At 44.4% G+C, this 23,347-nt stretch overlaps 1 protein-coding gene across 4 annotated transcripts in view; it reads left to right on the forward strand.

The window, feature by feature from the left end:
* Positions 1-23,347, forward strand: part of Ctnnbl1 (catenin beta like 1) — a 178,160-nt gene that overhangs the window by 10,789 nt on the left and 144,024 nt on the right. The window contains exon 1 of one of the 4 annotated variants that reach the window (XM_052726477.1): positions 16,429-16,559. The exons of the other annotated variants lie outside the window; for them this stretch is intronic. The gene's annotated coding sequence lies outside the window, so the exon portion shown is untranslated. Of the gene's footprint in view, positions 1-16,428; positions 16,560-23,347 lie in introns of those variants that run through there. 4 annotated transcript variants of the gene reach the window in all.

Genomic DNA, 23,347 nt, shown 5'->3' on the forward strand with positions numbered 1-23,347 from the left:
TTTACTGTCTTCTGAATCAGCCATTGGCTCTGTAGTCTTTTCATCTGAATTGTTCAGAGCCGTTTTCTTTTCCAGAGTGCCTGCTCTGAAGGTGTAAATCTTAGGATCTCAACTCCATTGCAGGTTGGCAAATAAAAACAACTGGTCAACCTTGTCCTGAGGTTAGTGAATGAGCTAGGGAGACTTCCATTTTTGTTGTTATTTGTTTGTTTGTTTTCCCAGACAGTTTCTCTGTGAAGCAGTCCTCCTGGCTGTCCTGTAACTCACTCTGTAGACCAGGCTGGCCTCAAACTCACAGAGATCCTCCTGCCTCTACCTCCCGAGTGCTGGGAATAAAGGCATGCGCCGCCACCACCACCACCCGGCCCCATTTTTGTTTTTTGATGTGTGTATAGCTGGGTGCAGATGTGTGTGCTTTGGTGTATGTGTGGTGGAGCACAGGAGTCAGTGTTGGGTGCCTTCTTCAATCACTCTCCACTTTTTGAGACAAGATCTCACACTGAAGCTTGCCGATTTGGCTTACTGACTGACCAGTGAGCTCCAGAGATCTGTGTCCACCCCCCCAGTGTTGAGATTGTAAGCCACTGTGCCTGGAACTCAGGCTCTCGTGTTTTGTTTTGTTTTGTTGTTGTTTGTTTGTTTGTTTTTTTAGACAGTCTGGCTATGTAGCTCATGTTGGCTGGGAACTCATGATCCTCCTGCTTCAGCTTCCCATATGCTAGGATTACAGGTGTTACTACCATACCCAGCAAAGTATTAGCCTTGTGTGAGGACATCATCTACCTCAGTCCTTGGATTTCTCTTTAGCCTTGCAATGTACAGAGTCACTAGCTGCCCCCAAAAGGATCTGAAACTGAGCAAGATGCCTTGCATTCTAAAAGCAGATATGATTGATTACTCAACAAGTCACTTGATGTCATTCACGTGCTTATTATGTTAATGTCCAGAATTGGGAGGTGATTAGAGTTCTTCCCAGTGGGGATTTTTGTTAGACTTAAACTAACCGTTCCTTTGTATCTGTGCTCTGAGATGTATGTTTGCTCTGGGCTGTTTTCTTTGCAGCTCTGGGTTTACTAGTCTCTCTGTACATGGAGCGTCAGTGGAATCTCAGATTAACAATGAGAGAAACTTTTGAGCATTTTGAGGTCACATAATGGCTCAGTTAGCTGAAACAGGGGTGCAGCTGTTGGTCAGGGGAAAATAGACCTACCAAAGATCCAGCAGAACACTGGAGCTCAGCGATAAAAGGGCGAGAAACAACATTACTATTGATTATGTGGGGTGGCTGCTGAAAGAAGCCCGTAATGAGGTTTAGAAGGTGGAGCAGGTTGTATTGAATTGTACCGACTCCCACTTGCCTGCTGTCTTTGAAGAGTTTGCTGCAGGTTCTTCATAAAGAGATTTCCCAGATTTCAGAGGCCTTAAGTGAGGTGGGAGTGCTGAACAAGGAGAAGCCCAGAGCTTCTCTATTGCATCTGCCTCCTCTTACAAGGCTGGAGCCCTGATGGGAAGTGCCTTGCCTCAGGACCCAACTACTGACTGACAGGATGAGGTCGGAGCAGAGCTTTGTCCATGATCATGCCTCCTGTCCTTTTCCGTCATTTTAATGGAGCTCTCTCTAAACACTCAAAGCATATATGTTCTCACCGTTTCCAGGAGGCTGCACTGTGCACTCAGGGCCATCGTTATAAGTGCATGCTAACTGTGCAGGTTTTCTCCTGGCCTGTGCAGATCTTTGACTGCTGCGTGGTGGCATGGAGGGGGTTTGGGAACTGGTGCCCACTTTTCACAGCCGTTCACCCTTCTCCTTGATGTCTGCTGTCATTCCTTAGTGTTAGTATATAATAGATTTCTATCTAACCTCTGAGGCCTTTTGCTTCTTTCTCTTAATGGTGTCACGGAAAACTGTGCTTGTTGGATGAAGTTTATTATTCGTGGTAGAACTCTTCTACAAGACATTGGGGTCTGTAAGATTCTGGAACTCATTCATGACATGTTTTTGGTTCTTTAGGGCATTTTCTTTTTGCCCACCACTGACATCTTGGGCACTAGAGAATGTCTGATCAATAGGGCTTCCTCTGGCTGCTGGCCTTTTGGAGGGAGTTATTCATTTAGCTCTCTGACTGTTGTGGTTATCTTTTCTTATAAATTATTATTATTTTTTTATGTGTATGAGTGTTTTGCGTACATGTATGTCTGTGTACTCCATGTGTGCCTGGTGTTCCTGGAGGTCAGAAGAGGGCATCAGATCCCCTAGAATTGGAGTTGTGGATAGTTTTGAGCTTCTGTGTGACTGCTAGGAACTGAACCTGGGTCCTCCCTAAATGCTCTTAACCTCTGAGCCATTGCTTAGCCCCAATTGCCTTTTAGTCAGTGCACACATCCAGATTCACACACCCAGAACCCCATGAAAGCTAGATGGAAGCAGACGTCAGAGACCCAGATGCCTGTTCCTGGCTTCTTTGTGCCTTTCTTGTACTGTGGCTGTCTGGTATCCCTCCTCCTCCCCTTTACACTCCTGGGTGCACAGTGCCTTTTTCAGACATGGTCTGCATGTGTGCTCTCTGGTTCCCAGCATCAAGAACTATATATGAGTGGGCCACCTCAGATGTTATATTCTTCTCTGTCTGGACCTTCAAGACCCATGTTTTGGCCACAGCCCATTGGTGGTCACCATGTCCAGGCTACCTTCTGTGAGAGGATGGTTTGGGTAAATCCCACCCTCAGTTCTTCTAGTTCTTAGACAGTCTGCAAGTTCTCCATCTTGGCTCTGTCTCCCTTTGTTATTGTTTCCTAGCCATTTACTAGGGGTTGGCAAGGAGAGAGGGTGCTGTTTCCTGTTGTTCCAGGGCACCATGGCATATGCTCAGAGTCGGGCTGAGAGCCAATCCAGATTTTCAGGGGTTAGGAAGTTTTATGTGGATTAGTGGTCCATATTGAACCTTTGTTCTTTAATTGTTCTACACATTTATTAAATGCCAACTACATGCAAAGTATTACACTAGGCTCTGGTCAAATCCCCTGTCTGTATGGTGCTTACATCCAGTGGGGCGAGACAGAAGAAGTAAATAAGAGTATGCAAACAGACTACTGGACAGAAGATGATTCAAATGTGCTGTGAAGAGAAAACATGGCCAATGTAACTGTAGCACTGATTGTTATTTACTTGAGAAGGTTCTAGAGGGCCTCTTGAGGAGATGGGGTTTCATTTGAGATCTAAATGATGAGAAAGTCAGCCATCTGAAGAACTGTGAGTAGCAGTGTAGGCTGAGGGAGCAACCGACACAGAGGCCTCAAGGTGGGAGCAAGCTTGTCTCGTTTGGTGTGTGTGTGAAATGAGGAGGTCAGCCTGCAGGAGAGAGAAACTCAACACTGTGATTTTCTTCTCAGTGTAGTGGGAAGTCATTAGGGCTCTGAAGCTGTGGAGTGGCACAGTCAGGCTTGGTCGTGGGGCCCTGGAGGGTCTGTCTGGCCAGCGTGACTGTTGAAGGGGTACAGACTTCACCTTTGTGCTGTGAGGCCACAGCTGACGCCATGTTCTCCCTTGGATAATTGCTTTCCCGCCTCTGTTATTTCCCGCACATTTCATCTGTGCTGTGACCTAATCAAGAAGCAGCTCTCTCCTAGTGCCAGGGTTGGCACAGAGAGTGTGGGCAGAGGGCCCTTTATTGAGGAGTAGCCTGGCCTGAGAGAATTGAGGAAGCAGCCCTGGCAGGCCCCAGGACCGTACAGCTGCCCCACAGCACCTGTGCTTTGCAGGAAGCTTTGGAACCGTGAACCCTGCGCTCCTGCAGAACAGCTGCAGATGGCCGGGGCTGCTGATTAAATGTCGCTGCTGATCTGCCCAGATCTGCGGCCCTCCCCTCCAAGCCTGCTTTCACGCTGCAGTGGGTAATTAGGGGCACGGCCATTCCTAGGACTCCCAGCACATCATTTGCAGCTAGCTTAGGGGGAACATTTCAGTTTCTACCAGTTGTGTGACTGCAGTGGGCAGTGTCCACAGATGGCTACTTCTTGTTTTCAAATAAAAAAAACCAAAAACAAACAAACAAAAACCCCAAAGGACCTGTCCCTAAGGAAAGGGAATAACTGCCTGCCTCTGCTGCCTCTGCTGTTCTCCTGTGGGAATTCCGCCATCAGACTTGGCAGGGTTGTTTGGCGGGGACTTCCCTGAGTTAGCACAGAGATCTGAATGGGCAGAGATAATGCAAATTAGGGAAGATATAAGCCTATCTGCAGAGGAGCAGACTTCCTTCTGACCAGAGGTGCTCTTGCTGGCCACCACCCCCGATTCTCCATGCTTCTCAGTCCTGATGACAAGAAGTGAAAAGAGCCAACTTGGTGCTGCCTGAGGTGGGCAGCTCGGCAAGGCGGTGGAGTTTGAGAGGGCCTCAGGCTGCTCGGTTTGCCTGGTGAATGAAGTACGGGAATCTTACCTGGCCAGCTTCTCACTGGGCCTCTCTGCCTCACCCAGCGTAATGAACTGGAGAGCCACAGTTCATGGTTCACCTACATTTTTCTTCTGTTAGATTTCTTCCATCCTCTCAGATCTGGCAAGGACACAGAAGACTCAGAGGGGAAGGAGAGATGGCATCTGCCTCTGGCTGACATGACTTGTGCCATGGTCGCATGGGGATTCCATAATGAAGATTGCAAATCACTTGCCTTCCTCTTGGAGCCTGCCCCATAATTAGAAGATTAAACATTTTGTTTAAATTAGTAATTTCCCCTCCCTCCTCCCAGGGCTTCAAGCTACCCTTCCAGCAGCGTGGAGACCGGTTAGCTGCCTGGCACTGGGCTTTGTGTTGCAGCTCTGATTGTCAGCAGAAGGTTGAGGAAGTCTTATTTTAATTAAAAAAGCGATTTTTTTTTCCTTGCTTCACCTTGTGTGGAGCAGAGGCCCTTCTCCCTGTGTGAACTTGGTGATGGCTGAGTGCAGTGAATGTGACTCTTCTCAGGAGTGTGACACTGAGCCCAGCTGGGATTATAACAGGGCCGGGGTATGTGCAGCTGGGCCTCAGGTCTCGCCTCTGCTGCTGCAGCAGCAGCAGCAGCAGCAGCAGCAGCAGCAGCAGCAGCTTGCCCTTCAGCTGGCAGGTTATCTTTGTGTTTATGGAAGAAGAGGGTCACTTACAAGGATGATGTTTCTAAATTGCAGCAGATGACAAGCAGCTTAAAGAGGAGCACTGATGTCCCCCACCCCAAAACAAAACAGAAGCCTGTGACTTCCATGTTGAAGCCCACTGAGAGCCAGGCTCCGGGCTGTTTGATGTGTGCATGCATCTTATCTCTACTCGAAGATGAGGGAGGAAGGCTCACAGAGCTTCTGCATGAGACACCCAGTGATTAGATGGTCGGACGCTTCCTAGAAGGCGGCTCCCATGAATAAAGGCAGCTTAGAATGAAAGCTTATGTAGAATGGAGAGGCATAGTACCACCGCTTGGCCTGTATTCACTTTCCCTCTGTCACAGGTATCGTTTTTTGCATAGGAATTGCCTGGTTACATATAAATGTCCTTCTCATTGCCTTGAGTTCCTCAAGGGCTGTGGGCAGATCAGAGCCTGCTGTAGGGTAACTGCTCAGTAGATGCCCTTAACTAAAGAAGGGTCGAGTGAGGGTGGGCGGGTAAATGAAGTAGCCATCCATAATTAGTGACTAAATTGGGGGGTCTCTTACGAGTCTTTTCCTCTTGTGGTTTACCATCTCTCCAGTTGCCTTTTTACAGTTCTGCCTCGGTCTCCTTACTGCTGGGATTATAGGTATGCGGTACCATAGGGAGGTGCTAATATCTATGTGTGCCCATGTAGAGGCCAGAGAAAGACATTGGGCATCCTGTGCAATCACTCCCTCTTACTCCTTTGAGATAGTGTCTCCCACTGAATCTGGAGCTAGGCAGATGGCCAGCAAACCCCAGTGATCCTCCTGCCTCTGTCCCTCACAACATTGGTGCTAAAGTACACATGTGACCATAGCTGGCGTTTTCTGTGAGTGCTGACTATTTGAACTCAGGTCGTTACCCACTGAGTTTTTGTTCTGAAATGTTTATTTCACTTATTTATGTGGTGCTAGGGATTGAAGCCAGGGCCTCATATATGCTAGGTAGTCCCTTCACTGTTCTTGCTTCTTCTTTCTTGATGAAGTGTAGATTAAGTTGTGTTTGTGACTGATCTTGGCCTTACTCATAGGAAACTTGCCTTAAATAATAGCAGATGGTCTTCACAAAAGCCCAATTTTGTTCCTCTAGTAACGGGAGAGTTGATTGACATTTCTCTTAAAGACTAGGGCTGCCTCTGACCCTAAAGCAAGAGATCGATTGATTCATTTATTTGCCAGAGATTTACTGTAAGTCCACTGTGGGCCATAATTGCTGTTTTCTCTGCACCCAGCCTTATAGGCAAGAAATGAGACTGCACAAAACAACAAGATTAGTTTTTATTTTGTGTTGATTGGCTCGAGAATATCTATTTCAATTATATATGTATATGTATACATACACATTGTGTGTGTGTGTGTGTGTGTGTGTGTGTGTGTGTGTGTGTGTGTGTGTGTGTTTAATGTTTTGGGTTTGGCTTTTTCACATATTATCTCACAACACTAGGGGGACTTTTTCCCAAGATTTGTGGTGATTTGTCCAAGGTCACCAAAATCTGTTCTCTTCTCCTTGTGTGTCTCCCTATTCATGGACTAGTTTAACATCAATTTCTTGGGAGTTTTGTGTTTCGTACAGGTGTAGGATGCACATGTCTAAATCATTGCTGTCAGCTCATTTTAAGTATAAGGAGCTCCAGGAACAGACGTACAGTAAGCACAGAAGCCAGGTGAGGCAAGTCACTCCTCACTTGGTGTGTCACGATGCCATCAGGTTTTGCCTACTTGACCTGATTGAATCCATCACCACCATTTTCTAGCTCTGGCTTTGGGCAGTTTGCTGAGGTGTCTCCTACAGCCTCACCTCCTTCATTTGGGAGTATTACCTCTAGGAATATTACCTCTCCAGAAGGCGTGTTTGGGATTGGAAAGAAAGTGACCCATTTATGACCCAGAGCAGGCTTGCAGTTAGTGGTTACTGTGAAGTTTGAGTGGTTTGGAAAAAAGCTGTAGGTAGAATTTTCTGGGTTCTTTGGTTCTTGGGATCTCCGTGCCTCTGTTTATTGTTTTTGTTTTTGTGAAATTTAAGACTCAGTGTGGCTCACAATGTAGCTTTGTTTTAAGAGGTGGCTAGCTTCTGTCTTTTCAGACTGTTTGAGGCAGCACGTCTCTGGTGGTGGATGTTTGCTGGAACCCTTGAGTTTCTGAGTAATTCCAGTCTGAGACAAGTGAGTAGAATTGATGTCGGGCTGCCTTAACACAGGTGTTATAAACAAGATTAAGAGGTTGTTGAAAAGATATCAGCGGAGCTCTGGGGCTGGTTTTCTGAAGTCATTCTAAAGTGACAGCTAATGGGTAGTTTGCCTGATGGCTCTCTCTGAGCTGGCTGTAACTGACTGGAGATTCACCCACAGAGGAAACCTGCTTATGAACATTTGCTGTCCTTTATCATGAAGCCAAGCCCCGGAACAGAACCGCTGTCTTTGCGCCGTGCATGTTGCCTTTGTGCTGTTGGATTCCATTTTTTTCTCTTGTTGTTTGCATTTTTTTGTGGGTTTTTTTTTTTTTGAGGCAGTTTTAAATTGGATGTCCTAAACCTGCTAAGGTGGTTCAAAACAGTTGTTTTACTTCACTGTGTATTTTTGGAAGACATTTATGTATCTGTTCCTCAGCCCCAGTGGAATCCTGTCTGTGAGGAATGTGTTGTGCCTATCTTGTCTGCAGGTGCTCCTGTCAGAGGCCGAGGACCTTCAAATGCTCCTGAAGTCAGTAGCTGCTAGGCTCAGGTCACTTTGAAATCTGTTATATAACCTCCCCAAGACAGTGTGGTGGGGGACGAGGCTTGCACAGAGAATTTGCCAGTAGCCAAGGCCACAGGCCCCTCCCACTTGTCTTCCAAGTGGCCAGGTAGCCAGTGCGCTCTTCTTTTCTAGAGAAATGATTTCAGACATTGGATGCCCATCTCTAATCACTCCTTCACCAGCCTTGTCTTTGGTGGGAGTGGAGATACTTCGTTAACTTGAGTAGTTTGTCGACCATCTCTAAAACAGTAAAGCCTCTGAGTTAAGGAGAACAAAGTGCATCTTAGACCACAGCAGACACGAAGCCATCCTTTTTCATTGTGCATGATGGACTCATCAACAGGCATGCATGCAGGCCAGAGCAGTGATCTTTCAGTCAAGCCGAGAGGTAAGCCAGCAGCAGGTGCTGGAGAGCCTGGTGGCAGTCACACTGTGCCTTCAGAGGCTGCCCTCCCTCCCAGCTGCAGTGTGAACCCTGAGGTCAACGGCTGTCAGACTCATGCTTCCTTGAAAGAGTTGGGCTGCCAGTGTGAGAAAGCTAATGGAGAAGTGTTAGCAAAAAAAAAAAAAAAAAAAAAAAAGTGCTTAGATTCTCACTCCTAATCCGCTCTGGAGCATTCATTCTCCCTTCTCATCTGCTGTCCAAGCGTCCTTCCTTCTGCTGTCCTTCTGGAAGGGTGTACACTTTCCCCACAACAGCCCCTTGTGTTTGAAGGAGGAATGCAGCTCTTAGTCTCAGCAGTGATCTTAGAGGCAACTTGAAGATCTCTTTGCCCTACTTTAGTTAATGAATCATCTGTTGCTGGAGGCAATGGTCTGGTGACTGGAGACGTCTGTCAGCTCAATTGCCTGTGACAGGTGTGCCATATACCATTCAGAACCACCGCATGGGCCCGCTCTTGCCAAATGTAGTGTGCCCCCAACCCCTCATCCTCATAAGCATTTGTGTATCTGAGCTGTGGTTTAAAACAGTTAATGGTTTCATGAGTCAAGGTCTTGTTATGTAGCCCAGGCTGGCCGCAGACTTGTGGTCTTCCTGCCTTTGCCTCCCAGGTGCTGAACTTAGAGACGTGCCGTCACACCTCTCTCATAATTTTTCGTAGTTTTCTCATGTCAGTTTGTTAATGTTTAAAACTTCAAGATGGTCTGCTGTAGGAGGTAACCGGAGGCTCAGCATGAGTTCCCCTCCAAGTGATCCCCAAAGAGACAGTTGACACTCCATAGACAGTGTACTCCTAGCTAAGAGGGTGGCAGAAAAACAGCAGAAGGAGCTTTAATTTCGACTAAAACATGATGGCATGGGGCAGACATGATGCAAGTGTGGAGTTGAGGGTCATTTCTGGGGCGGTGACACAGAAGGCACTCTGGAGGCTGTCGGGCTCAAGTCCTTTTTCTGTGCTGTGTCTGAATTTACTCATCTGTAAGTGATAGGGCAGAGCTAATTGTCTGAGTCTTCCTGTGCATGCTCTCTATCACTTGGTACTAAGTGATAAATGTACTAAGTTTGTACACAGTGCAGTTTAGGGTGGTGCCGTGTGACTAAATACAGGAGTATGAAGAAATGGGATCTCTGCTGCAGTCTCCTGAAGGCCAAGGAACTCGGAGGATTTGCATATTTGTATTAATAGTTAGTTAGCAGTCTTGGCAGCCTGGCTGGTTCCTCAGTGCCTCTGCCCTCTCCCATTTAATTATGACATGGCTCTTGGTCTCTGGTCTGATATAGATGTCCACATATAGATAGTACTGTTGTCTCCTATGTCCACATTAGCCACAGAACCAACCAGAAGACTCACTGTCCTCTTTTACTTGTGTTTCTCACAAGATCTCAGGCATCTGGAAGACAGTGCCTTTCTGGGTTTCCTTTGTGTTTTAAACCTTGTGTTTCTAGCATGGGGCTGTGTGCGTGTGTGCAAGTCCTGTGAGTTTGGTGAGGTGGATGTTGGTGTGTGTGTCCTTTCTCTGTCTGTCCATCATGTTCATGACAACCTATGTACTTAACACTCACTTATTTGTTAAATGTAACAATCTTAAAAATATTAGGGGGAAAAAAGCCAGGAGGTGGTGATGCATGCTTTTAATCCCAGCACTCAGAAGGCAGGAGCAGGTGGATCTCTGAGTTCAAGGCCAGCCTGGTTTACAGAGTGAGTTCCAGGACAGCCAAGGCTACACAAAGAAACTCCATCTTGAAAAAAAAGCAAAAAAACAAAACAAAAAGTTAGAAAATAAATCTGAAACAAATTTAAAATATGATCTGTAGAAGTATTCTGATTCCATCCTGTAATCATTGCTGGTATTTGTGCCACTTTTCAAATTTCATCAGCAGGATGGATAAAACTTTTTTTTTTTTTGGTTTCTCTGTGTAGCTTTGCACCTTTCCTGGAACTCACTCTGTAGCCCAGGCTGGCCTCGAACTCACAGACATCTACCTGCCTCTGCCTCCCGAGTGCTGGGATTAAAGACGTGCACCAGCATAAAACATTTTTTTTTTTTAATTTAAAAGAATTGTGGCAAATTGTCATTTTGAAAAGCAGCCAGAGAAGGATGGTTTTCATTTAACTTGTGTAAGGCTCAGATACTGAATGCCAGAATCTCAGAACATAGAGGGCCTGCTGGGGTAGTGGATGGGTGGGGAGCGGGGCTGTTGACAGAATATGGTATTAGGCTCCTTGGACTCTGATGGTGCTTGGACACCTTATCTGTTGTCTTCACCTTAGCGGTATATGTGTGCTAAAGCCAAAACCTGTCTCTAACGAAGATTGTTGGGGTCCAGCTCTTCTATAGTCTCCTCCCAGACCTCCAGAAGATACGCTACCAGCAGCGGATTAATTAATCTGTATACACGAAACTCTTTAGTCCATTCACTTTATTCTTCTAAGTCAAAATCTCTCTACACAGCTTCAATTCTGTTCTCATACTTAGCTCCTCTCTGTCCCTTCCTCTTGTCCTCTCATTGTTCTATCTAAGTTCCTTCCATCTTTGTCCTCCTCCTCTCTCCCCAGTCCAGTTTAAATCCACATACAATTCACAATTCTTTCACCTCGCTGCTTTCTGCTTGGGCAGGGCAAGTCTTCTCGGTAGCTAGGAGGCCTTTGTCATAGCCTGATGCACCTGGTATGTGAAAAAGCCCTTTTGTTCTATTAATTGTTAAAGGGGAAGTCTAGAGATACTATTAAGGCTATGAGAGAAAGGAGGGTTAAGCTTGTATCTAACATCCACCTGACCTTGGCAATTGTCTCCATATGAGTATTTATCTTATATCAGGAGACTAGCAGATGGTCTGGAATGTTTATCTGTCTGCAGTCTGTCCTTGGAATTGAGAAATATCTCAGATAAAATGCTTTTGTCCAGAGATGGCCCTGGCCCTGGATATTTGCTAATGGAAATAATTACAGAATGCAGACATCTGAGTCTAATGCTAATAAGGGAAACAAAAGCCTGGAGAAAAGAAGTCTTGCCTGTGTCATAGTTGGGGGAAGTATCTAAATCCCTCAACTGTATAGGGGAAATAGTGCCCAAAGAATGATCAAATACACTGCTCTAGGAATGGAAAAGCTACAATAGCATACGAGAAATTCATAGCAGGAAACAGCTAATATTCAAAAGCCAGTATCATCCAGACTCATTAAGACTTGGCTTTATCCTCTGGAAAGGCCCTTGGCTTCTTCCAGGTACTAGCTTTTGCTATAGTCAGCTGAATTCCTACTTCATATTTCTGTGACTGCAGCAGGTCTCACTGATTGGGCAGCATGGATCACGTACCTACTTGGAGCAAGTACTGTTGGGTGCTGAGCAGGAGTCAGATCCCAGGGTTCCTACTCTTTAGTTTTGTTGTTGGTTGTTTTTTTCTCATTTGTTTTGGTTTTTGAGCCAGGGTCTTTACTCTCACAGCCCAGGCTGGCCTGAAACTTAAGGTGACCCATCCTCCTGTTCAGTCTCCCAAGTGCTGGTATTACAGATATGTGCTATGTGATGTCTTTCTGTATGCTGTGAATATGTGTTGCTCCATTGGCTGCATTGGAGCCTATGGCAGGGCAGGATGGAGCCAGGCGGGAAAATCCAAGAGAGATAGTGAGAGGAGAAAGGAGAGTGGGGAGAAATGTCAAACTGCCGTCCAAGGAGCAACATGTAATGGGACACAGGTAAAGTCACAGAACACGTGGTGATACATAGATTAATAGTTAATGGGTTGAGTTCAGTTATAAGAGCTAGCAAGAAGCCTGAGCCAATAGGCCATAGAATTTGCAATTAATATTAAGCCTCTGAGTGATTATTTTATAAATGGCTGCGGGACCATGGGGCTGGGTGGGACTGGAGAAACTTCCGGCTACAGACACGTGCCACCATGCTCAGCTGGTTCAATGCTGTTTTTAAAAGTCTGCCCTTCACATGCATCTGCTTAGCTAAAGCACTAAAGTTGGTCATGAAGTTGACTTGTTGAGCTTGAGGCTTCCTAGGTCCCTCAGCTCTTTTCTGAGTGAAGTATTTTGACTCATTTCCCCTGGAAGCCGCTTTATGTGTATTTGCCATTTTGAGCTTAAGCAGATCACTACGTTTGGATCTGCCATTGTAGATCTACCTGCTGTGCTGCACACACACACACACACACACACACACACACACACACACACCCACCTACCTGTCTCCCTCTGTGCTCTTGAGTAAGTTAATGAAAGAGCTTGTTGATCCTAGCTCCACAAATGTTTATTGTAAACCCTTGATCTTATTCAGCAGTAACAGTACCAAAGGACCACACAGCAAGTGCCAGCCTCTCCTGCTAGCTTTTAATGGTCTTCCCTTATCCCCTAAATTACGTGTATAACTATACCATTTTGTCAAATTCAGTTCAGATGTTTCTAAAAATAAATACCATAAGTTCTAGGTTTTCCACATTTCCTTCCCCGGTTTCATTTCATGTTCTGCCCTCCTTAATGATGTCCCCTGGCCCTGCCTAGCAGTTTCCTGCATGAACTTCTTTTATTCCCGTGCACTTTTTTTGCTACCACTACTGCATTAAACAAAGAACTGTTTCCTTATTGTGCGTGTGCTCCAGTGAGCATTGTATAGCCATCTCTGTGGATGTGAGAAGTTCCACAGTGTGTGTGCATGCACTGGAATAGTTGTGGAGAATAGTCTCTTCAGTGTTCTTCGGCATCATTATTTAGCTCTGCCCTCACGATACCCCATGAGCGAGTGCCAGCAGTGTTCCTCTGCATTCTCATCAGCACTTTCACTGCCAGATTTGAGTGTTGTCAATCTCATGTGCCATAGTTAAAGTACGTTTCCTAGTCTCTCATGAAGTTGGGCCACTTTTACATGCAGATTGGCTACTCAGTATTTTTCCTTCTGTGATCATCTGCTTATATTCTGTCTTACTTTATATAATCTTACCATTCTATATCTTCCTAAAGGCAACTCTGAGGTTGCAGAGCAAAGGCAGAATATTTTTATAATGTAGGATTAATATGTCAGGTGATTCACCAGAGCCACGTGACTCTAAGATGATTCACTAGAACCCAGAATGCTCTGATCATTGGTCCTCTGCTGTTTGTACAGTACCGCATTAGGTCTTGCAGATAGTTCTGTTCTGTTGTTATTGCTGAGGGTTGCTGGTGAATATTCCCTGCAGCTCCTAATAGAGTGATGTTGAAGTTCTATTAGCTCAGTAAATACTTGTGGAGTGAATGAATGAGTGATGATGGTTCTGGTGTAGCTGACAAAATATATTCATAATAAGTCTGCTAAAATGGAGATGTTTTACCTTGCAGTGGCTCTACAAGGATCTGCCAATGTTAGTGTTGATAAAGAAACCAAATCAGTATTCAGCTTTCTGATGTAGCTGCAGAATTAATCAGAGAAGATGTCAAAGTAAATCATGGACATTAAAGTGTACTTTGTGTTTCTAGAAAGAAACCTACATAGCTTTTGGAGGGAAGAGGAATATATATTCAGGCTTTAACAAGGAATAAAAGTTTTTTGGGGGGAGGAAAATTAGATTAAGTACAGTCTTCACGACTAGTGATCTGAATCATAAATCATATCTGCCTTGCCTGTCAGCCAATCAGATTGCAGATCATATGGGGAATGTTGGTAACTTTGATTTTTGGCCTTTTTTATTGAAGACTTTACTTTTAATTTTTGAAGTTGGCATACAATGTAATGGATTTCATTATGGCACTTTGTACACATTTGTCACTGTACTGTCCTCTCCCATCCTGTGGCTCCCTCTTGCTTATTGCTTTCCTTCCTTCACACAGTCCGTCCCTCATGCTTTCATGTCACAAGTGTTCTATTACTCTCCCATTGTGTTCTTCCTGTCTGCTTTCCTTCCTTCCTTCCTTCCTTCCTTCCTTCCTTCCTTCCTTCCTTCCTTCCTTCCTCTCTCTCTCTCTCTCTCTCTCTCTCTCTCTCTCTCTCTCTCTCTCTCTCTCTAAGCTAGACTGCATGTGAGAGAAAATGGGGTGTCTAAGTCTGACTAATTTTGTGTAACATAATGATCTCCAATTGCATCCATTGTAGCAAAGGATGTAATTTCATTTTTCTTTATGGTTGAATAAAAGCTCCATTGTGCATATGCGGAACATTTTCTTTATGCAGTCTGTGTTGATAGACATCTAGATTGCTTCCATTTCCTGGCTATTGAGAACAGAGCAGCAGGAAGCATGGGTGTGCAAGTATCTCTGGTAGGATATAGGGACTTCTGGGTAAATACCAGGAGTGGTCTGGCTGGGTCATATGGTAGTTCTAGCTTTAATGTTTCGGGGAGCACTTCCACACTTATCTCCATAATGGCTAAACCAGTTCACATTTTTACTAGCAGTGAATAAGTGTTCTTCTTTTTCCACTTTGTTGCCAACTATTATTGTCATTTGTATGTGACAGCCATTCTGATTGAGGAGGGACGGGATCTCAAAGCAGTTTGATTTCCATTGTTCCTGGTGACTAAGGAAGTTGGATACTTTTCAGGTATTTTCTTGGCCATTTGTAGTTGTTCTTTTGAGACTGGCTGTTCAGTTGATTAGCGTATTCACTGACTGGATAATTTTTTGGTGTCTAGTTTTTGTAGTTCATTATATATTCCATGTAATAACCCCCTGTACCACACGTAGTTAGCAAGCATGTCCTCCATACTGTAAGCTGTCTCTCGCTATGGTGTTTGTTTCCTTGGCCGCACAGAAGCTTTGTAGCTTCTTGTTGTCTCAGTCTTAGTTGTATCCCAAAGGTCAAAACTGAGTCAGTGAGCTCCAGGTGAGCTCCAAGTTCGATGACAGACCCTATCTCAGAAAATAAAGTAGAAAGACACCTGACATTGGCCCCTAGTCTCTAGACATATTCTCACACACACACACACACACACACACACACACACACACACACACACACACACACAATTTGTAGCATCAAATAAAAACAAAACCTGACTCAGTTTTGACTGGCTGGCCGTGTGCTTCAGGAATACATCTTTCTCTGCCCCCAGCACTGGAGTACAGGTGCACACTGACCTTTTTTTTTAAACATGGGTGCTAGGGATCTGAACTTGGATCCTCATGCTTATGTGGCAGGTACTTTACTGACTGAACCATTGCTCAGGCTCCACCTTGCTGTGGGATGGTCTGTATGGCAAATGTGTTGCTCTGATTGGTCAATAATAAATAAATCACTGATTGGCCAGTGGCCAGGCAGGAAGTATAGACGGGACAAGGAGAATAAAGCTGGGAAGTGGAATGCTGAGTGAGAGACACTGCCAGCCGCCACGATGACAAACAGCATGTGAAGATGCCGGTAAGCCACGAGCCACGTGGCAAGGTATAGATTAATGGAAATGGATTAATTTAAGCTGTAAGAACAGTTAGCAAGAAGCCTGCCACGGCCATACAGTTTGTAACCAATATAAGTCTCTGTGTTTACTTGGTCAGGTCTGAGCGGCTGTGGGACTGGCAGGTGACAAAGATTTGTCCTCGATTAATTTATTCCCTTTACTAATGTGTAGTTGCATTACAAATAAAATCTCTCCTGTCCAGTTTTAAGTCTGTCAGTTAGCAAAATAACTACATCAACTTGTCTGCACCTTCTCACTGACAGATTGACCTCTAGCCGCCGACTCTCAGTTGCCGGGCATCTTCACAGTGTAGTGTGTTTCTTGGACCTAGTTTTTAATACAGTCAGTCAGTCTGAGTCTCTTTGTTTATAATTTAAGCTGTTCATATTTAAGGTTGTTATTGAGACATGTTTGTAATTCCTGGGATTTTGTTTGCTTTTCTGGTTGGTATTGGATCCGTGTTCTTTTCTTTCCCCCCATTAGTATTAGGAGTTTGGTGGGTTACTGTCTTGGGCATGTGGATTCCTTCCTAGCTTGTCTGTTCATTTATTCTTATGAAATTCATTCTTCCCTGTGCTTCTGTGATCCAGACTCTGTGATTAGTGTTCTGTTAAGTTTTTTTTTTTTTTTTTTTTTTTTCTACAGTGCTGACTGTTTTCATGAACTACCCTTCATTTGGGTTCTCTTGAAATGTCCTCCCTTTTCTGTCAGGTTTGAAAGAGGCTTGCTGGCTAAAGCATCTTCTTTGGGAGCTGTTTACTTCAGGGCTTGGAATGCATTGCTTCATGCTTTCCTGGCTTTGGGAGTTGCTGATGGGAGATCTGAAGCTATTCTGATGTGTTTTCCTTTGTAGGTAAGTTGGAGTTTTTCTCTTATCACTTTAATGTTTCTTTGTGTTATATTTCTGATAACTTGGTTATGATATGTTAGAGAGATTTTTCTGTGGTTGTGTCCATTTGGAGTTCTAATGCTTCTTTTGGGTGTCCAGTTTTTCCTCTAGATGTGGAATTTTCACTTTAATTTCATATATAGATTCTCCGTATCTGCAGTCTTTGATCTTGCCTCCTTTTTCAGTCACATGGATTGGGTCATGGTTTGATCTCTTGATCATATTTCAAAGCTTTTGGGTGTTGTGCACGTGACTGCTTTTTTCTTTTCCTTGTAGGGGTTTAAATATCGTGTTTCCTTGACCTTGGTGATGCCTCAGATTCTTTCCTCTGCCTGGTCAAGTCTACTGATGTCGTCTTCCACTGTGCTGTTTTAATTTGGTTCATTAGAGGTTTTTATTTTCAACATTTCTGGTTTTTTTCCACTTCAAAATTTCAATTTCTTTACTGAATTTTCCTTCCGTGTTGCTGGCTTTTTCATGCTTATTGCTTATTTTCTCATCCATTTTGCTGACTTTTTCCTGTATACTACCAACTTTCTTCATCAAGACCTGGATTGAATCCATCTGTTTGCTTGTATCCTCTTTGCTTGTATAATTTTGTTAGTAAACTCAACCTTTTGAAATCATCAGCCATCAGCACTGTACCTATTTTAGGGCCTTTGAATTTAATAATTGAAGAGTCATCATTTGGAGGGATCATATTGCCTTGCTGTGTGTGTGTGTGTGTGTGTGTGTGTGTGTGTGTGTGTGTGTGTTTCTGTGGTGCTGATTGCATTTCTGTTGGTTTGGGTCTCTTCTGGTTTTATTTGGGAAGCCTTATTGAGCAGCCTACATTTGAGGGCCCAATCCTGAGTGCCACTCAGTAGGGAGAAAACAGACTGTGACAACAGCAACATCATCAAACCATGCAAGATATGGAAATACACATAAAATGAAGTAGTCTACTACTATGTCACCAATTACCATAAATCACAAAATGAGAAAAGAGACTGTGTCATGAGTTTTAAAATTACTTAGGGTAAATGTGAAATGAATGGGATGAAGCACACAGGGAAGGGGAAAGTAAGGCTGAGTAAATGAAAAGAAAGAGGAAGAGGGATGAAGAGCGTTTTGAAAGGAAAAAGAGTGAGAGATTAGAAAAGGGTCTGGAACAGTGGCTCAGGGCTTAAGAGCACTGACTACTCTTGCAGAAGACCTAGGTTTGGTTCCCAGCACCCACGTGGTGGCTCCCAACCATCTGTAAGTCTAGTTCCAGGGGATCCAGTGCCCTGATCTGTCCTCCTTTGCACATAGTACATATACAGGCAGTTACATTTGAGCATTAAAAAGATGTGAGAGGGGTGGGGATTAAAAATGATAAAAATAGAAAAGTTTCTCAATAATGAGAAAGTTGGAAAGTCAAAATGATAAATGTAGGAAATGAAATAGAAAATAATACACACGTGTATTTTTGTTTGCTTGTTCTAAAGAAAAACCGCAAACCCCAATGTGGTGATTTGAATGAGAACAACCCTCATAGGCTCACATGTTTGAATACTTTGTTCCCAGTTGGTGGAACTGTTTGGGAAGGATTCAGAGATGTGACCTGTAGAAGGAGATGTGTCACTAGGAACAGGCTTTTGGTTTCATGCCATTCCCCGTCTCTCTGTCTGTCTCTTGAGATGTAAACTCTCAGTTGTTCCTGGTGACATGCCTTTGGACTCTCACTCTCTGGAACCATAAGCCCAATTGAACTACTTTCTTTTATAAGTCATGGTGACTTATAGCAATAAAAAAGTAACTAAGACACCCTACAGATAAAATTAAAGTGCTACTATATGTATAGGAGGAATGGAGGGAGGGAGGGAGGTTTGGGGAGTAAAAGCTGAGTATGGGGACAGGAATAGAAAAAAATAACTGCTCAATAGTCAAAGATGTAGAAACAAAGATAAAAGTGTGAAGGGGGAATAAGAAGCATTTTAAAATATGATTAAAAAAAACTGTTCAAAGAGTAACAGGAAAGGGTAGGGAGCATGGGGGTGAGGAAAGAAGGTCTTTCTAGACCTTTAGTGCACAGATTCTCTGGTAATGCATGTGGGGAAGTCTGTTGGACTTTTGGGCACTTGTCTTCCTGGTGACTTATGCTGGTGTTGATCCAGTACTGGACAAGTGTCTGTCCTCTAGAAATGTCTTCACTTGAGTTGCTTCCCTTCTCTGGGTACCAGGGACTACTGCTGACTGTACTTTAGCTGCGTGTGTGCGTCTCCCAAGGCACTGGGGATATTGGAAGCAATCCTGGCCCTGAGATCTGCACAAGCAGAGGCAATCTTCATGCTTTCAAGACCTCCAAAGTATTAATCACTTTGCTGCAAGGATGCAGCTATGTGTGGCCTGCTGGTCGAGTCTTCAGGATCTATCTAGGGCAGTGATGACAGCAGCTCGGTGGCCCCGCCTGCTGAGGTGAGGTTTGTTCTGGCAACCGTGGGTGGGTTAGCCTTCCCTGTGCACTTCACTGCCCGAGCCAGGTGTCCTGTAGCCTGCACTTTTGGCTTGTCAGCGTCTGCCTCCCCCCAGCCCCCCCAATAAGCTCGAAGGCTGTCTCTCATGGAGGGCTGTGGCAAATTAACTTCAGGCTCTCACACTCCTGGGTTGTTCCTTTGTTCTCAGGCTTCCAGGGTAGTACAGTTTCAAACAATAGGTTCTCTTTTAAGATGGTGCCAGGTCCCTGCCCATGAAGTCAGTCAGTCACACAGGGAGGCAGAATGGAATTCCTCTTCACTGTCTGCTAGGGGAACACTGTCTCACTAATCCAGAAATTGGTTTTGAGGCTTGTGAGTTCTGTGTGCTTTTCCCAGAGGTAGTGGGTTTGCCAGGGTCTCCTCAGCAGAGCCACCTGCCTGATCGTAAAGTCTTCTGCTGCCCTCCCCCACCAGAAGCTTCGGTCTGCTCTTTAGTGTGTCGCCTGTCCCTTTCTCCACGCTTTGCAGGTATCCTGCAGCTCCCTTTGCGAATTTCTGAAATGTGTCCTCTTTTCCTCTGCTTGGCGGAGATTCTATTTTTCCTTCTGCTGACCCTTCTCTTTTATCAGGTCACAGGAAGGGGACTTCTAGTCCACCATCTTACCCTGGGTTTTGATGTTTCAGTATTTCCCCGCATTGTGGACATTGGTAAAAACCAGATTGCCCAGTAGTTACTGTTTACTCTGTGCTTTTAGTTATTTATTTTTGATCGAGAATAGCAAGAGGTTCTATTTTATATTTTGGGGTGACCTTCCTGTAGGGCTTGGAGTACCTGTTTCTTCTTTCAGAAATACAGGTAGATGTCCACATCAGTGGTATTGTGGTTAGCATAGCTGCCTTCCAAAAATACAGGTTAGTAGATTGCCACTATTCATTGACAGTTTTTAAGTTTCAACTCTTGTGAATTTACAAAGACAAATTATATATGCACTTAGCTATTTCCTAAAAGTATGGCCTGCCGGCTTGTCTCGCTGGTTTGGCCCTTGGTTTACAGAGGACTGTTTGGAAAGTGGTCTGTTTAGTCATCCCCACAGCCCTTTGGTGGGTGGGATTGTCTGTCTCTGATTGCTTTGATCTCTCATTATGAATTTTGGCTGATGGTAGTTGCAGTGGAAGAGACTGTGAGCCTTTTCAGTTGTGCCTTAAGCAAATTTGCAAGGGAGCCCTGGTGTTAACTTTGGCAGGTTTCATGCCTGCAAATATTGATTGAGCCAGAAGTCCTCACTGTAAAATGTCACCAATGAATGTGCAGCCAGTGCAGGTGGGGGGACTCATTACTGCAGCTCGTCTGCAGCTTCTGGGTCAGGCCACTCACTACCATCTGGTAAGAACGAATGTTTGAAAACTACCTTTTATTCTGACAAAAGGTAATCAGGAGAGGTTAACAGCCGATGATTTCCGAACAGTTCAGATTGGTTAGATCAATCCGTCCCCAGGCTTGGGCTGTGACATCCAAATGTCTAATTATCTCACGGGGTATTAGAACATTTTAAAATGATGAAATCCCAAAGTCTTGGTAGGAGGAATTTAATTATGTGTATGTTCCCCTTTCTCCTCTGTGCTACACACCCGCCTTCCTATTGGAAGCATTTACTCCGAGGAAGAAAAGGCAGCGGGGAAGGACGAGGCAAGCAAATAGGGTTCCTGTCTTCAACTAATGCTTATTTTTAAAGCCCCATATGTGAGAGTCAGGCTAGACTTGTCCTTCAAGGGCAAGGACTGGAGATCAGAGAAGGAGACTGTAAGTCGGAAGGGTTTTCTTCAGGGTGGTAAACTCTGAAGGAGGATCCGAAGATGGGGAAGGTCGGTTAGGTCGGATGGTATGTGGTAAACAGGGGTGTTAGGAAAGTCCTAGCCCGTGTCTGCCCAGAGACATTTTTAAAGAGGATTCAGACTGCAAATAGATTCCTGTTGGGCGACATGGAGGTGCCTAAAGCTCAGACTGACTCTAGTGCCTTGGAAGAACCATGGCAAGGTGTGGACAGGCATTTCCAATAGAGTAGCTATGGAGTAACTATGGAGTCGACTCTTCATTAACAGTTCTCAAAACAGACCAAAGGAAAAATACCGCCGGAGAGATAGTCATTTGCTTGTTCTTATATGTCCTTCCTCTGTCATTGACACCAAAAAGTGCAGCTGGGGGAAGGTTACCTGTCAAATATTTTGGTATTTAAAGGCAATCCTTTTTTCTTCTTTTTTTTGGCTATTTTCCCCCAGTGATAGTGGGGATTGAACTCTACCACTGAGCTACACCTCCCACCCAGTAATCCACATTTTAAAGCCCACTAGTGTTCAGAGTCTCCGTCTACTTCAGCCTTGCTGATTTCGAATCAGGTGTCACAAAGATAAGGAACTCTGTGTGTCTTCTGTGGGCCACACCATGCCCTGTACTGTAGAAACATCACCTTTATGAAGTACATAAACATCAGAAATGTCCGTGAGAGAAGTTATGAATCTCTGTTTATAGTTAAGTTACTATCCAGGACTGTTATATAGAGGGATCAGGGTTTGGGTTTAGGAAAACCTAACTCCAGACCCATTCTCCATTTAGCACTATTAAAACAGGGCTGGGATCACTAGCTCTGGCCATCATTTATTAGAAACCTTTTGTTGATGGCTGCTAGCTACAGCTCTTCTCTCACATGGGGACCAGTCCATGTTCTAGATTCTAATAGCAGCTTTGCCTCCCGTCCAGTGACATCCTCAACATTCTCTTGTCTTATTTCCTATTAGTCTTGGGTGAGAGTGGAAGAGGGAGCCCACTGTGTTGGGAATTAGCCTTGCACTCTTGTTCACCATAGACAAGTTGCTTAAACCCACTGGACTGGAATTCCTGATTAGATATTTCTGTCTTCACTTCTTCTGAGTTCTTCCTGTTGTTTAATACTGCAGAACTTTAATGCTTGGGAAGTTTAAGAACTTCTGAGTTCTTCCTGTCATTTACGACTTGAGCAACAGCATACACACCTTACTGGGTAGATCCTTCTCTGAGTTATCTTTAATACTTGAGCAACAGCATGCACACCTCACTGGGTAGATCCTTCTTTGAGTTATCTTTTGGTTTTTTTTTTTTTTTTTTTTTTTTTTGGTTTTTTGAGACAGGGTTTCTCTGTGTAGCTTTGCACCTTTTCCTGGATCTCGCTCTGTAGACCAGGCTGGCCTCGAACTCACAAAGATCCACCTGCCTCTGCCTCCCGAGTGCTGGGATTAAAGGCGTGTACCACCACCGCCCGGCTTTGAGTTATCTTTAAGACTTGAGCAGTAGCGTGCACACCTCACTGGGTAGATCCTTCTCTGAGTTATCTTTAATATTCGAGCAGTAGCGTGCACACCTCACTGGGTAGATCCTTCTCTGGGTTATCTTTAATACTCGAGCAATAGTGTGCATACCTCACTGGGTAGATCCTTCTCTGGGGTTATCTGAGCTCCTTGTTGCTAGGTGAAGAATTCCTGGTCTATTTCAAGGTCACAGAGGGCTTCTATTTGATATTTTCTAGTTCCCTTATGGAATTAGGTGTGCTTTTCCCCTTTGTCATCGTGAAAGTGTCTTTCATGAATTATCTCCTTAGCCAGGTAACTTGGAATGCTATACTATCTTTAGATACATGCACATACATTTCCACTGTTGTATCCCAGTGCACATGTGCTGTGCATTAATAATTGCACTGTTATGTTTTCATAATTTATCATAATGATACCATTATTGCTTACTATAGAAATTCTTTCCCCACCCCCAACCCCTAAGTCTAATTGAGGTCGAGACAGACTATAAATGTGATAATACAGATTGCATGCTCAGAGGAAATGGAGTGGGTTTCGTAGTGGAGTTTTAATTTAGGCTTCGTTCTGGAGATGTAGCCTCTTCCTATGGTACATTACTTTGAGTCCAATATAACTGCATGTTCCCACAGCCCCTCATTATAGCTGCAGCTTCTCACTGCTTTTTAATTAAAAAAAAAATAGAGAGGGGGAAATGAAACCTAAAGCTTAGGTTGGATATTGTCTGGGTACACAGGGAGTATTGCAGGCAGTTTGCTTACTTAATTTTTTAACTCCTTCAAAGCCTTCGTGATGATGTTTTGATTTCCATTTTCGAGGGTTGGAGTGAAAGAAGATGGAGAAGTACCACTTGTGTGCTTACACATACAGCGAGGTTACTGAAAGGTTAGGCATATGAAGCCTCCGGTAAGCTTTGAGAGAGTTGAGTCCTTTCTGGGTCCTTGGAAGGCCATACTGCCCATGTAGTGGGATGGT

Source organism: Peromyscus californicus, unplaced genomic scaffold (genome assembly GCF_007827085.1).
Source record: "Peromyscus californicus insignis strain IS unplaced genomic scaffold, ASM782708v3 Scaffold_7__1_contigs__length_154581171, whole genome shotgun sequence".
NCBI lineage: Eukaryota > Metazoa > Chordata > Mammalia > Rodentia > Cricetidae > Peromyscus > Peromyscus californicus.